Source organism: Scyliorhinus canicula, chromosome 19 (genome assembly GCF_902713615.1).
Source record: "Scyliorhinus canicula chromosome 19, sScyCan1.1, whole genome shotgun sequence".
Taxonomy (NCBI): Eukaryota; Metazoa; Chordata; class Chondrichthyes; order Carcharhiniformes; family Scyliorhinidae; genus Scyliorhinus; species Scyliorhinus canicula.
In genome coordinates this window covers 21,957,969-21,975,147 of record NC_052164.1, presented here as the reverse complement: position 1 = coordinate 21,975,147, position 17,179 = coordinate 21,957,969, and positions in this window count along the sequence as shown.

Here is a 17,179-nt window from a genome sequence, read left to right as displayed (position 1 = left end):
ACACTTGTCCGGATTATACTCCATCTGCCGTTTCTCCGCCCAAGACTCCAACCAGTTTGTATCCTCTGACAATCCTCTTCACTACCCACAACTCCATCAATTTTTGTATCGTCTGCGAATTTGTTAATCAAAATACAAAAGACAATACAATGAAGATGGCAATCACTTTGCACCCAGAACACAATCTCCCACCTCCCCTCCCCCCAACCTACATCAGCGGAAAGGCTTACTAGCCCAGCCCACCGGAAAGGCCGCTCCAGCATGGACGGTTACCGCATGTTCCTTTGGGAATATGAGCTCTCCAATGGGGGTGGGAACTGGATTCTCTGTGGCCCTCACAAAAGAACCCCTCTGTGACTGTGACAAAGGTAAACTTTTCCACTCCACCTCTCTTCCAGGATGTCCTCCTGTAAGACAATCCATAACATTTCTCTCGTTGACTCAGCATTTTGTCATCTGACTTATCTCCTTATGTGGCTGGGTGTCGTAGTCTGCTTAATAACTGCTGCAAAGTGCCTTGCAACATTTTTTCACACTTAACGTGCTCTATCAATATAAATATATAAAACTAAGCAGCTGTCGTAGTAGAAACAGGGAACTCACAGCAATGTAGTTGAATGAAGTTCCAGTTGAAACTCGAAAGATGTCCCCTGGTGTGTGCGAGTACTCTTGAATACAACCAGATCCCAAATAGAAGCTCAAAGCCTGTCCAAATTCCACTAGAGGCCATTTCACAAGGTAGGATGCCACTGACAAATGTGCACGTGACTTTGAGAATGTGGTTCTGAGCAGAAGCTGATATGAAATACTTGATGTCTCACAGGAAAATGCAGACCTTAATATAAGGAAAATGAAGGAGCAGAATAAACAGTACCCAGGTCTCCCAGGCCTCCAGTTGTTGGGCTATTAATACAACACAGTTGCTTCACTGGGTGATGCTGTAAAAACAAAACATCATGACAAAATGCAACAAAAAATAGCTTGGGACATGATTATTATTTTCTTATGCTGAACGCATTACCTTATTTAAATTGGCCAAAAGAAAGGGCTGCCTCACAGCACCAGGGACCCAGGTTCGATTCCGGCTTTGAGTGACTGTCTGCGTGGAGTTTGCACCTTCTCTCCATGCCTGTGCGTGTTTCCTCCGGGTGCTCTGGTTCCCTCCCAAAGTCCAAAGATGTGCAGGTTAGGTGGATTGGCCATGTTAAATTGCCCGAGCGTCCGGGGATGTGCAGGTCAGCTGGATTGGCCATGATTAATGCGCGGAGTTACAGGGAGGGGGTGAGGGTGGGAGTAAGCAAAATGTTCTTCAGAGAGTTAATGCAGACTGGATGAGTCGAATAATCTCCTGCACTGTAAGAATACCATGGATTCTATGAAAGAACGATGAATGGAAGGTAGCTCCTATTGAATGTCACAGACAGAATTTATGTGTTTTATTTTATTGTTTGTGACCAATACATTTATATGTAACATGCTGTATGTATGTACTGATTGATGTTTTTTTCCCCTCCGAGTGGGTGACTCAATTAAATAATTCCAATAGCAAGCCAGTGCGTTTAAAAATAAAGATGGTTATTTATTATCACACACTGAGCATGAATATAATTTAAATTTTATTTGCTTGTCTTCGATACTGATTTCTACTGAGGCTATATTCTCTGGACTTTCTTTATCATGGAATTTACAGTGCAGAAGGAGGCCATTTGGCCCAACAAGTCTGCACCAGCCCTTGGAAAGAGCACCCCACTCAAACCCACGTCTCCACCCCATCTCTGTAACCCACTTAATCTTTTTTGGACAGCAAGGGCAATTTAACATGGCCAATCCACCTAACCTGCACATCTTTGGACTGCGGGAGGAAACCGGAGCACCCGGAGGAAACCCATGCAGACACAGGAAGAACGTGCAGACGTCGCACAGACAGTGACCCAAGCCGGGAATCGAACCTGGGACCCTGGAGCTGTGAAACAACTGTGCTACCATGCTGCCACCAGCTTAGTAACTGGTCTAATTCTACAGAATACATTCCTTGCACCACTGTCAGGAGCCTTGCTTTTGGTGGGACACCCGAACAGGCATGTAAAGAGAATGTTTACTTTATAAATAGTGCAGAAAAACATTGAGGTTGAATTGAGTTTGTCTCATTCTAAATTGATGCAAATGAAGCTGAAAGGCATGCGTAGAGTTTGGCCACAGAACATTCTTCTTGCTGCTGCTACATGTGCTATCGACTGACTAATTTGGCTGCTGCATGTGACAATGCAGCACTTCCTCTGATGACGTTACTATTTACATAAGAATACTTTCAAATGATTGTATTTGTTTTATTTTGTATATGATGCTTTATTATCACACACACATTTCATTGTAGAAGGAGATCATTTGGCCCATTGTGTCTGCAGCAGCTCTCTGAATGAGCAATTAACATACTACAGTATCACAATGGTAGCGGTGCTTAGGTGATGCCAAGTTTGGATCTTAAAAGACTTGAGACTAAGATGCAAGAAAGTTGAGTGGCTGGATTACCCTTCTGGGAGGATGTTTGGGGGGGGGGGGGGGGGGGGGGGCATTCCTGGAAGCAGAGGCTGAGACTGTTTCCAGATGCCAAACCCAATCCCAGGGGTAGAAACAGTCTCTCATCTGTAATTTTCTGCAGGGAAGCCAATTAATGACCAGAGGGTGGGAATAAGGGAGGTTGCCGTCCAATTCAGGACAGCAGGCAGGCCCTTGAATAAAGTGAAGGGTCAATCAGAGACCTTGCAGCTGAATAGAAGGTAGGTGTACGAGAGGTTGCTTTAACATGGAGGCTCCCTCTCCCCAACTTAAAAAAAAAATTGTTATGAAAAATAAGTTCTGCAGCCCCACCGGTGTAAGTGTGTGTTGGTGGGGAGGGGGCGATATTGGGGGATTGAGAGTCGGTGATCTTTCAGGGTGGCTTGTGCTGTTGTACCCAACTGGCCACCAGGTGACCATCTTGAGGCACCTCATAGAATCATAGAATTTACAGTGCAGAAGGAGGCCATTCGGCCCATCGGGTCTACACAGACCCTTGGAAAGAACACCCTACTTAAATGCACGCCTCCACCCCATCCCCATAACCCAGCAACCCCACCTAACCTTTTTGGACACTAAAAGCAATTTATCATGGCCAATCCACCTAACCTGCAGACCTCTGGAGAACTCGGAGGAAACCCACGCAGACACAGAGAGAACGTGCGGACTCCGCACAGTGACCCAAGCTGGGGATCGCACCTGGGACCCTGGAGCTGTGAAGCAACTGTGCTAACCACAGTGCTACCGTGCTGCCCTACCGATACTGGCCCTGCTGCCTGCAGGAGGTTGAAGGTGAACAAAAGATTTCAGTTGGCCTCATTTATCGGGATGGACGGGAAAGCGGTGTTCAGTCCTGCTTGATCTTATTGAATGGCGGAACAGGCTCACGAGGCTGAATGGCCGATTCCTGATCCTAATTCATATTTTTGTATGTTTATAGGCCTCAGTTAAACTCTTACTGAGCTTGATCAATTACCCATTAAGTTCAGGGTGAATAAATCCCACCTCTCGAAAAATGGTCCAGAGACAGAATGGAGCTGGGAAACTAGCACATTTGCCAACACATTGGGGCTATTTTTAGTTTCTACCTCATCTCCATTACTGGCCACAGAGGCTGCTGAAGGTCCAACCCTAAGATTGGTCCTGAGAAAGAATTAGTTTGAGACCAAGATTCTGTTTAATTTTAAAACTGTGGGAGAACAGTGTGTCAGCTGTTGTAATATGCCTTTAAGGGATGGCAGCATGCCTTCTTTTTAAGGGAAGAGTGTCATATGATCCTGCTTCAGTTTCATTTTGGCCCGGATCAGAACACAACATGCAGTTAATTTATTTTGTATATAATGTAAGGCTGATGTCCCAGCAATCACAGGTCTACTGGCATGCCACGAACTCACGCTCGTGACAATCCACCAAATTAGCCAGACTTCATACAGCAAAGCAGATCAACCTCCAAAACTGTTCCAACCCCCTCAGTTTACAATGTCAAAATACCCTGAATGTTTCAACAAAATTAGTAGCTTCAGGTGAGCTGCAACATTATGCCTGCAGGAGAATGCAAGTCCATCAACTGATCCAGAACATTGTGAGCAGCTATAAGACGGAACCATGGAAGATTCCACACTACAGAAACTGTGGGAAACCATCATTGGATTGGGATTCCAATCCAGCCTTGATTCAAAATTGCATCTGATCTCTTTCCTGTCCATGGCACTGACTTCATCATATTCATCGACTATTTCACCCAGTACCCCACTATTCAACAATTGCACAAAACGTCAAACAAAACTGTCGCACACACTCTAAGCGCTATTTTCATCTATTTTGTGTGCCAGAGAAATTATTATGGATAACAATCTGCAATTTAATGGTAAACACTTCAGGATATGTGTGAGAAGTGGAATATCGATCACACTACATCTTCTCTTCTTTGCTCTACATACAACAGCCTAACTGAATGAGTGATTCGCTCAGTGAAATCCTTAATGCTCAAATGTAGACAGACCAAGCAAGATCCACACATTGTATTGTTAAGTGCAACAATTTCATCACCGGGGCAGCTCATGTTCGGCAGACCAATGCATACTGATGACCTACTCTTATCTATTAAGTTCTCTTAGACACTAGGAAGCAACTTTTAAAACTACAAGAGAAGATGACCAAAGTGCACAATGAAAATGCAGGTATGGAATTGACAGGTCTACAGTTGGGACAATAAATTTGTCTCCAGGATCCCACAGAAGGTACCTGGCAACTAGCCGAGGTGACAAGGAATTGTTCAGAACTCATCTCCTGTGATGTCATTACACACATAGTCATAATAGTGGGAGGCATAATGGAGGAAAAATCAGATCCATTCCAGTTCCTCAATCACTGTAAAGTCCAATTGCATTGAGAGCTAGATTCCAAATGCAATTAGGAACATCTTCCAAGAATGTTAATCCCTCAGATCACTGCCCGCAATTAAAAAAACCTCCAGACAAGTTATCCGAACAAGACCTGGGTGTACCAGCAGATTACCTCCACACTTTAGAGACTCATAGATTCACTTAGTAATATTAACTAAACATGAACATGCATTGTGAATAGGTGTACTTCATTGGAAGGGTGAAGTATCTTTAAAAAGAAAGGGGGATGTTGTAGTTATCCTTTGAGGGATAACAGCATGCCATCATTTTAAGGGAAGTGTGTCTTGTGATCCTGCTTCTGTCTCATTTCAACTTTGAGCAGAATACGACACACATAAAGCTCTGATGTCTTCAAGCTTTCTGTTCATGTATATCTTTTCGCATGTGCCTAGAATTGATAAATGAAGATGTTTGAGAAATTGGTGCCATTGTATAACCGACACGCCACCAGCTAGGATATGTTATGTTCAGAAGGAACAAAGTTAAGATCAGTACTGGCACTGGTGTGATAGAAAAAGACAAGCAAATTACAGAGGTTGGAGGTTAGAACGGACAAGGAATAGGACAGGAAGGCAACAATTCTTATTTTGAAATTCCCTCACGGAATCATATTGATTCAACCTGAGTGACTACTGACATACCGTGAGCAGCAACAAGTTTAATTTTGAACAGGGAGAGACTCAGAAGATCATCCAAATGGAAATAAAACTATAGTTAAAGATTTAAAGACACTGCAGCTTAATTAACAGTAGATGAAAACAGATAATTGCACATAAGCCCTGAATTTGAGACAACTCATTAAACTGATATATTATTCGTAATAATTGCTTCAATGACTTGTGTCCCTGTTTTCAGGACCAACATTATCAACCTCTTCAATAACAGCTTGGACAAATGCCAGATAGCGGTAAACACAAGCGGTCCAGTGCAATTTGGTGCAAAAATGTTGCAAGTGGGTGCATGCGGCGTAAGCTCATTCACAAGAGGCAGTCTTGCACTTCTACAGTCATTTTGTAGTGGGTATAAAGTAAATCGTGAATCGTTTCTTTTTAGTAGTGGCAGAAAGTTAACAAGTGCAACTCTCATCCTTGGGGAACAACACTTGAAACCTATTTTCTGGAATACCAAACAATATAAGCAGAACAAGATAATGGATACAATTTTCCGAAAAAACGGCAAAGTGTAATTTTTGGCGAGAAAATCAGGGTGAATGCCGCTGACTCTGGTGACACGATCCGGAGGACAATCTTCAGGCATTTTGTGAATTTTTTTTCTCCCCATCTGAAAAGCATTTGATTTGTCTACGCCAGGGGGTCATCTGAGCACTTCAATCAAGGGAGCGCTGCATTTAACTGGCTCCACAGCACTTTCCCACAGTCAAGGCAAGACATGGCCTCTCGAAGACAAGCAAGCTCCTAGATTTTGGAGGGGGCCCTGACTCGATTGTTGGATGCCGTGGTGGAGAGGCGGGCCACAAGGTGGCAGGAGAAGCTCCAGCAAGGTCACCAATTCGGCCTGGTGGCAGCACTGATCAGTACTCGCAGCCTGACCAAGGAGTTCAATGTAGAAAACAAATTAATGACCTAATACGATCTGCAAGGGTTGGTGCCATCTGTCTCTCCTTGGCATTTCATCCATCCGTCAATTCCCAAAATCTAACCTTTAACCCACATGTCACCCTCCCGCAGGACCCCAGCATCCAACCTCCCAGCAGCATCCTCAAACCACCTCCGACATTCCTCATCAGAACCCCTACCTGCTTAAAAGCAGCGCCCACTCATGCCAGCTGCCCTTGACCTCTAACGGCTAGACATCCAGCTCACAATATCCCCTTTTATATCCCTGCAGGAGATGTTAGCCCATAACCGGAAAGAGAGAGGCCACGCAGCTCACACGGGAGGACCAGGACCGGGTCGGGGCAGAGGGCGAGGTTGGCCTGTGAGAGGAAAATGAGGAGCCACTGCACCTTCATCTAGATGATGAGTCTCAAGTGAGGTACTGGTTCTCCAAACCCTCGACCAGGCCATGTATTAAAACCATGTCCCTTGCCTTGCAGGAACATCAATTGATCAACCATGGCTGTCAACAAGCAGTGCTCTCCCTCCGCACAGCCTTGACAGCACCTCGAAGTACATCTCCGAGGAGGACATGGATAATGTATGACAGCTCTCACCCACACTATCCACCAGCCCAGAGATACACACCTTGATGGATGAGCTTAGCAGACAGGTTACTGGGTCATTCTCTGGTGAGCCTCTGATGCACATCAAGTAGAGACAGGAATGCCCCAGTGATTGGAGAGTTGGAAGAGTGTTAGATCCCAGGTCCCAGCTGTGCCCAACCAGGTGCTGTTTCTCTGGACATGTTCATCCCTCAGCTGCTAGAGATGCAAAGGCAGAGCCGGAAATACCAGGAAGGGTTTTCAGTGACGTTCCTGCAACTGGAAGGCTGAATGGAGTAGTCCCACAGTCTTCAGTCACAGGAGATGTTGCCATGCATTATGTTGCACCCAGGCTAACACAGCAAGGGTGGTGTCTCCAGTGGAGAGTCTGGGGAAAGACTTCAGAGCCATGGCTGATGAAACCCAATGCATGACCCAGTCCCTGAGGACTGTGGCTGAGGGCTACGAGACCATCGTGTAGACACAGAGCACCATTGCTGACGGATTCAACACCATGGTGCAGACACTGGTGGGCCTCTATTAATGGCAGATGATGTTGAGGCTTCTGGAGATCACTCCAGCTGCACCTTCATCCCATGGAGTAACCCAGAGGGCCAAGAGCACCCGGAGGGAGGACAAAGCACTGGAGCGCATCCAGTGACATTCTACCCAGGAGACCCTGGGAGTGGCCAGGCCTTCTGATTCCCCCCTTCCTGATAACGGCACTTCTAATAGGCGGCGGACATAACAGGGTGCTGGGACACCCGAAATTCAGCCGGGGACTTCCAGGTCCATGCTCTCCAGAGGACAGCCGCCAAGTGCATCTCAAACAACAGGGTGTGGAAGGCAACAGGCTGCCTTCTGATGTGCACCTTGGGTATAAACTTAGGCACTGTGGGAGGGCTCGCTCGATGAGGGAGTTTTACGGGTATAGTATGGGCACGGGTGGAGTTAGGCACAGATAGCTGCGGGTCAAAATAAATAGTCACTAAACCATAAGTTACCTTTTTAAAATCTCTAGTTATTGTCATCTTCTAGACCTCACTCTCTTTGAGCCTCTGGACACAGCTTTTCCCATTGTCCCTGAATGTAAGGCTAACAGTAATGCCACTCAAAGAGTGAAAAACAGACATCCTGGATGGACTTTGTCATCAATCAGTGAACCCTGGACCCAAACTCCTTATCCCCCTCTAGAGCAACGGGTCGTAGGGAGGAGGCCCCGCTGTTCACTAGACAGAATTGAGTTAGATATATGGAAAAGTAAAGGAGCATCAGAGCTTTCCGTACTGCGAGTCGTCATCACCTTTCTAAGCGTGCACAGGGGCTCCCAAGGCCATCACACTGATGAGATGTTTTGATGCGGACCTCCGTCCTTGGTGGCAGGTTGGGTCACAAGGGTCTTGGAGGGGTGGGATTTGTTGTAAAGCTGTCGGATACCAAGTGTCCGAAACGGGAAGTGATGAGGGCATCCCTTGTTCACCTGCCCATGTGACCTTCACCACGGCCTGGCCTACATCCTCCAGCTCCTCTTTGGTCTCTCCCCCATTCCATCCTGGACAGTCACGTAGGGCACAGCAAACAACGGCAATACGGGAGACCTCTGTGGACTGTATTGAAGGGCCTCACTGGACCTGTCAAGGCAGCAAAAATGGATCTTCAATAGCCCCATGAACCACTCTCTCAAAGTCCAGATTGCTCTGTGAGCCTCGGACCAGGCCTCTGCTTCGGTCTCAGGCCTCCGCACAGGTGTCAACAATCAAGACCTCAGCAGGTCACCCTTGCCCACAATGAACCATCCCTACAGCCTGGGGTGACCCTCAAAAATCCAGGGGATTTAACATTGCCCAAGGACAAAACTTACATGCACGGTCCCTTGGAAATGTGCACAGACATGCATGATCTTCATCCTGAAAACCATGGATGACCAGAGATATTCAGGATACAAGGAGAAGGAAGAGAGAGGCTTTTAATAAGTGCAAGGGGAGCAAATCAGCAGAGGTATCAGTGGAGTACAGTAAGTGCAGGATGGAGCTTAAGAAAGCAATTGGAAGAGCAAAGAGGGAATATGAGAAATCTCAAGCTGGTAAAAGTTGGGAAAATCCCAAGATATTCTGTAAGTATATGGAAAAAAATAGTGCCCATTAGTGATCAAAGGGGGAATCTGTGGTGGTAGGGTGTTAAATGAATTGTTCACATCTATCTTCACCCAAGAGAATGAGGAGGCAGATATGGAACTCGGGGAGAGAGACTGTGAGATTATTGAGCAAGTGGTCATAGCCAGAAACAAGGTATTGGAGGTGTTGGCAGGCTTAAAAGTGGAGAAATCTCCAGGTCTGGATGAGTTGTGTCCCAGGTTGCTGTGGGAGGTGAGGGAGGTGATTGCCGGGTCCCTGATCCAAATTTTTTATTCTTTTCTGGCCAAGGGGATGTGCCAGAGGACTGGAGAACCATAAATGTGGTTCCACTATTTAAGGAAGGCTGTAGGAATAAGCCAGGGGACTACAGGCTAGAGAGTCTCATGTCAGTGGTGGGGGAACTAATGGAGAACAGGTGAGGACCTATCTCCACTTGGAGAGGCAAGGTTTGATCAGGAATAGCTGGCATGGCTTTTTCAGAGGGAGGTCATGCCTAACAAATTGGATTGAATTTTTTGAGCACGTGACTAAGTATGCAGATGAGAGTAGTGCAGTTGATGTAGTTTACATGGATTTCAGCAAAGCATTTGACAAGGTCGCACATGGGATATAGGGGAACTTGATATAGGAAACAGAGGGTGAGCTTTAGGAAACAGAGGGTGATGACAGACAGATAGCTTTAGTCACTGGAAGCCAGTGTCCAGTGGCATACCACAGGGAAATGTGCTGGGTTCTCTATTATTCGTCATTTGTATCAACGACATAGATGATTTTATGGGGGGGGGGCGTAGGATCAGAAAGTTTACGCATGACACATAGATAGGCTGGGTGGTTAACAGTGAGGCTGAGAGTATTGGGTTACAGGAAGATATAGACAGGATAGTCAAAATGGCAGAAAAGTGGCAAATGGAATTTAATCCTGAAAAGTGTGAGGTGTTACACTTTGGAAGGAACAATTTAATATGGAAATATTCGGACACTAAGGGCAATTTATCATGGCCAATCCACTTAACCTGCACATCTTTGGACTGTGGGAGGAAACCGGAGCACCCGAAGGAAACCCACGCACACACGGGGAGGATGTGCAGACTCCGCACAGTGACCCAAGCCGGAATCGAACCTGGGACCCTGGAGCTGTGAAGCAATTGTGCTACCCACAATGCTACCGTGCTGCCTGGATGTTTCACCAGGATGTTGCCTGGAATGGAACATTTAAGTTATGAAGAGAGGTTGGATAGGCTTGAGTTGTTTTCGCTGGAGCAGAGAAGACTTAAGGATAATTACAAAATGCGACACAGGTAACCTGTTGAGCCCTGGAACGATCCTGTGGCGTAGAGGTCGAGGGCTGCCTTGACCTTCGCGGCCACAGTGCGAGGGTACCCTCCCCTGGGTGCTCTTAGCTGCTGGAGTCTGTGCTCCTATAGCGCGGCGATGAGTTGAATCGGCAGCTCCACTGGCTCCATACCGAGACCTTTCTAAACTCTGCGAGGGATGAGAGAGGGAGCGAGAGAGAGAGACTGCCTGGGTGGTGTTCCAACCAGTTGCCTTCAGACTCTCCCAACACCACTTGTCCTCCTGGTGCTGGAATCTGTCATTTCCTCACCTTCTACAGCGGCCAGTGCTTGCTCACATGTCTGTTGCCCTTTTAACTTAATCCCTTGACCCACCCCGGTCAATGCCCTCACCCCTTCAGTGTTGCCTGTGGCTTCCATCTGGTTGTTTCCTCCCTTAATATTTACATCACAAAGGTTTCTGCCGTGATGCTTCAATGGTCATCCATCCCTCATGGACCAGTTCAGCTGGACACCTTGACAGATTGAAAGCCATAGCTTCCTCTATGGCAGGCCCTATGTTCCGGCTATTATATGCACACTTCTCCTCTCAATCCCCTGCACCCACACTATAATCCTAGAAAAATATGTCTTTCCCCCTCGCCTTGACTTTGAGACTGTGGACAACTGACATTGTTAAGGTCGAACTCGTGATGGCGAATGAGTTTGATGAGCATGATGCTCTGGGATGTTAGAACGAACAATCACTTTGTGCAGCTGAGATTGACAACTCTAACAGACGCCGTTCGTAATCAGGCTGTGTCACCCCGAGGTCCCATTGCTGACATGCCATTGCTCTTAAGACTCCTGGGCAACCCTACCTAATCTCTGAGTGTTTGCCCAGCGGTCTGGCCAGCCCCATCCCAACCCCCCCCAAGCAGGCTTACCTTCCAGCCTTTTGTGTTGGGGTCTCAATCAAAGCCCCTTAGGTTGGCCTCCTTCAGTCTCATCACATCCTTCCCTCCCATCCCATGAGCCCTGCACCCACTGACGCTCCATACTCCATGCCACTAACAGCTATAAATTAAGTGCTCATTTTCACTACCTGACCACACAGGCAGAAGTCTCATTCAGGGCTGTGAACACGTTCTAAAATACACAGGCTGAAGGCTTCAGGACAACTCACAACAGCTGCGACCCCCATGCTGGTAGTTCGCTCCGACCACACCCCCCTCTCACCCCGAACACCCTTGCACAAGCCCCCTTCCACATTGAGCCAGTGGATACTGTTCCCTTGTACACCCTGGTACAAGGTGGTGAGAGATTCTCACCTCCTTCCTTCTTCTCGGAGGTCATGGTGTTGCCAATTCGCACCAGAGACGCCAATATGTTGCTCTTTTAACTGGATACTGATATGACAGTTATTAATGATGATATCGCTTTCAGAGTCGCCAGGTATCAAATGATACCACCACAAGGTTTTACTGGATATCGATCAAAGACCAAACAACCAGTTAGTTAATTCAAGTTCAATGATAGTTTATTTGCACACAAGAATTACTTTGACATGCAACATAAAACACTACAAGCTAAACTACACCTAACAGTACAACAACCTGTACTTAACTTCAGGCACCCGGCTTTATGCAGAGAAACAAGGCCTTTGTTCGGATCTTGCGTGGCTGGGTCTGGAGAAATGACTTTGTTTCTGCTGGGCTCATCCGTCTGGTAGCGATCGTTGGTCTTGAACTTGCTTCTGGTCGTGATGCTACACTTGGTTTCAGGCATAAGCCGGGGCCAAGAGAGTGCTGGTGCGGGGGCCAAAAGAGACTGAACACATGGCAGTATCTCTTTTTATCCTTTGGGGGTTTCACACTCTTTTGGGCGGTCCTTAGCTTTGGACCCAATAATTCGGCAGGCTTCGATTACCGCCTTCGATTTTAGCCAATAAAGGGGCAGGTGCCTTGATGGCTGGGCGTGTCCTGAGCGGTCAGTGACCTTGGCTGTTGGGCTTCCTGGGTGAAGGGAGTGGCACTGATGAGTCTGTATCTGTATCTGATACCTGAGTACAAGTCTTTTTTTCTGGGGAAATGGGCCATTAGAATGCAAATCGGCTGGGGGTTTCGATAGTGTCTGGTTATCTAGTGGCAAATATACACTTAAGCTCTGAGTTCATCTGGATCCTGCATTGGCCATATTTCCCGTGATTCTTTGCATGTGGCCATGTTTCCCTTTGTAAGTGGCCATGTTTCCCTTTGTAAGTGGCCATGTTTCCCTTTGTAAGTGGCCATGTTTCCCTTTGTAAGTGGCCATGTTTCCCTTTGTAAGTGGCCATGTTTCCCTTTGTAAGTGGCCATGTTTCCCTTTGTAAGTGGCCATCCCAGATGGCTACAATGGAGCCTGGCTTCCCTTTTTCAAAAGGAGTAATAAATCACGCCCGCGTGACATCACGCTTGTTGGATGGGTAGATTCAGTGAGGTCTGGAAAAACGACTATAACCTCGCTAATGGTATTGAAATGGACTCAAATTCATTCAAATCAGGTTCTCGGCATGGGCGTGAACCTGATCATGTCATCGGGGAGGGGCCAAGAACATTGCGACAGGAAATCTCGCCGGTGCAAATCCCGTTTTTGGCCTCTCGCAAGAGTTTGGGCCATTACCGGATTTGCACCCACGGCTAACAGACCCGTAAAATTGCACCCAACCTTTCAATTAAACTAAAAAGAAATGCATTTAAATGTTGAAAATGTTTCTTTACTACACAGAAAGCTAACGCTTTGTTCGATATTTTTACAATCTGGAGTGTTTATTAATGTTACTGCCATGTTATGAATATTCCTATCTTCATTAAATGGTTCTGCAAGCCAATATTTTCTAGGCTATATAAATGTGTCATTTTATTTGTCCACTTGGGTGATTTAATTTCCCTTGGTATCTTGCCAGCTAATGTCTTCTGTAAAATTCCCATGTAGCATACATCCAGGCAGTATGTGGAGGGTCCATAAAACCATAAGACATAGGAGCAGAATTAGTCCACTCAGCCCATCGAGTCTGCTCCGCCATTCAATTATGGCTGATATTTTCTCATCCCCATTCTCCTGCCTTCTCCCCATAACCTCTGATCCCCTTATTGATCCAGAACCTATCTATTTCTGTCTTAAAATCACTCAGTGATTTGGCCTCCACAGCCTTCTGTGGCAAAGAGTTCTACAGATTCACCACCTTCTGGCTGAAGAAATTCCGCCTCATCTCTGTTTTAAAGGGTCATCCCTTTAGTCTGAGAAGGTGTCCTCTGGTTCTAGGTTTTCCTACAAGTGGAAACATCCTCTCCACATCGACTCTATCCAGGCCTTGCAGAATCCTGCATGTTTCAATAAGATCCCCCCGTGGGCACGATAGCACAAGTGGCTAGCACTGTGGCTTTGCAGTGCCAGGGTCCCAGGTATGATTCCCTGCTGGGTCACTGAATGTGCGGAGTCTGCATGGAGTCTGCACATTCTCCCCATGTCTGCGTGGGTTTCCTTCGGTGCTCCGGCTTCCTCCCACAGTCCAAAGACGTGCAGGTTAGGTGGATTGGCCATGATAAATTGCCCTCAGTGTCCAAAAAAGGTTAGGAGGGGTTATTGGGTTACGGGGATAGGGTGGAAGTGCGGGCTTAAGTGGGTCAGTGCAGACTTGATGGGCTGAATGGCCTCCTTCTGCACTGTATGCTCTATGTTCTATGTTCTCATCCTTCTAAACTCCGAGTACCGACCCAGAGTCCTCAACCGACAAGTCCTTCATTCCAGGGATCATTCTTGTGAACCTCCTCTGGACCCGTTCCAAGGCCAACACATCCTTCCTTAGATATAGGGGCCAAAACTGCTCACAATACTCCAAATGGGGTCTGACCTGAGCCTTCTACAGCCTCAGAATTACTTCCCTGGTCTTGTATTCTAGCCCTCTTGACATGAATCCTAACATTGCATTTGCCTTCTTAACCGCTGACTGAATCTGCACGATAACCTGAAGAGAATCGTGAACAAGTAGGCGGGATTCTCCCCTAACCGGCTGGGCGTGCCGTACCGGTGCTGAGGAGTGGCATGAACCACTCCGGAGTCGGTCCGCCTGGAAGGTGCAGAATCCTCCGCACATTCAGGGGCTAGGCCGGTGCCGGCAGGGTTGGCGCCGTGCCAGCCGGCGCTGAAGGGCCTCTTCTGGCCGGAGCGAGTTGGCGCATGCACGGGCACGCCAGCGTGTACTGGCGTCATCCCAGCATATGCGCAGGGGGGTTCTTCTCCGTGCCGACCATGGCGGACCGTTACACCGGCCAGCGCGGAGGGAAAGAATGCCCCCGCGGCACAGGTCTGCCCGCGGATCGTTGGGCTCCGATCGCGGGCCAGGCCATCGTAGCCCCCCCCCCCCGGGGCCAGATCCCCCTGCGCCCCCCCCCCCCCCCCCCCCGAGGACTCTGCAAGCCCCGCCGGTACGGTTCTGGTGTAATTTACGCCGGCGGGACTGGCTGGAAAATGGCAGCCGCTCGGCCCATTGCAGGGCGGAGAATCGCCGGTGGGGGGGGGGCACTGTCAACGCCCCCCCGACCGGCGCAACGCGATTCCCGCTGCCGCTGAAAAACCAGCGCCGGGGGGCGGGGTGGGCGGTGGGTTGGGATTCATGCCCCCCCCCCGGCGATTCTCCAGCTCGACGGGGGGGTCGGAGAATCCCACCCCAGGACTCCCAAGTCCCTGTGTCCTTCTGATTTCTGAAGCATTTCCCCATTTAGAAAACAGTCTATGCCTAAATTCCTCCTTTCAAAGTGCATAACCTCACACTTTTCCACACTGTATTTCATTTGCCATTTCATTGCCCACTCTCCCAGTTTGCTCAAATCCTTCTGCAGCCCCCTTGCTTCCTCAATACTACCTGTCCCTCTACAGAGCTTTGTATCATCTGCAAACTTAGTAACAGTGTCCTCAGTTCCTTCTTCCAGATCATTAATGTAGATTGTGAAAAGTTGTGGTCCCAGCACAGACCCCTGAGGCACACCGGCTGCCAAACTGAAAAGGACCCCTTTATCCCCACTCTCTGCCTTCTGCCAGTCAGCCAATCCTCTATCCATGCCAGGATCTTACCCTTAACACCATGGGCTTTTAACTTATTTAACAGTCTCCTGTGAGGCACCTTGTCAAAGGCCTTCTGGAAATCTAAATAAATCACGTCCACTGGTTCTCCTTTGTCTAACTTCCTTGTTACCTCCTCAAAGAACTCTAACAGATTTGTCAGACACAACCTCCTTTTGACAAAGCCGTGCTGACTCAGTCCTATTTTACCATGCACTTCCAAGTATTTTGAGATCTCACCTTCAATAACAGACTCTAAAATCTTACCAATGACCGAAGTCAGGCTAACTGGCCTATAAATTCCCTTCTTAAACAGTTACATTAGCCACTTTCCAGTCCTCTTGGTCCCTTGCTGCCTCCAGTGATTTCTGAAAGATCATCACCAATGCCTCCACAGTTTCTTCAGCTATCTCTTTTCGGACCCTGGGGTGTAGTCCATCGGTCCAGGTGACTTATCCACCTTCAGAGCTTTCAGTTTCCCCAGGACCTTCTCCTTAATAATGATCACTGCACTCACCTCTGCTCCTGGTTCTCCTGGAACTCTGGCATCCCACTGGTGTCTTCCACCGTGAAGACTGATGCAAAGTAACTATTCAGTTCTTCTGCCATTTCTTTGTTTCCTATTATTACTTCTCCAGCCACATTTTCCAGTGGTCCAATGTCTATTTTTGCCTCTCTCTTACCTTGTATATTTTGAAAGAAACTCTTCCTTTCTTCCTTTATATTACTTGCTAGCTTGCACTCATATTTCATCTTCTCCCCATTATTGCTTTATTAGTTGTCATCTGCTTGCTTTTAAAGGCTTCCCAATCTTCAGGCTTCCCACTAATCCTCGCCACTTTGTATGCTTTTTCTTTAGCTTTTATGCTGTCCTTGACATCCCTTGTCAGCCATGGATGCCTGGTCCTCCCCTTAGCATGTTTCCTCCTCCTTGGGATGAATTTCTGTTGTGCCTCCCAAATAAGCCCCCAAAACTCCTGCCATTGCTGTTCCACTGTCTTCTCTGCTAGGCTCCTTTTACCAATCAACTCTGGCCAGCTCCTCCCTCGTGCTTTTGTAGTTACCCTTATTTAATTGTAAAAATGTTACATCTGATTGCAGCTTCTCCCTCTCAAACTGCAGGGTAAATTCTATCATATTGTGGTCACTGCTCCCTCAGGGTTCTTTCACCTTAAGTTCCCTAATCAAGTCTGCCTCATTACATATCACCAAATACAGAATTGCCTGTTCGCTCGTAGGCTCTGTCACAAACTGCTCCAAATAAACATCTCTTAGGCATTCCACAAATTCCTTTGCTTAGGATCCACTACCAACCTGATTTTCCCAGTCCACCTGCATATTGAAGTCCCCTATGATTATTGTAACATTCCCTTTTTTACATGCCTTTTCTATCTCCTGATTTATTTTCTGCCCCACATCCTACTTGGGAAAGGGCAAACAACCTACTCTTGGGAAATAGGGCAAGGCAAGTGACTGAGGTGTTGGTGGGGGACCAGTGACTACCAGCGGGATTATCCCATACCCGGCGGGGGGGGGGGGGGGGGTCCCAGT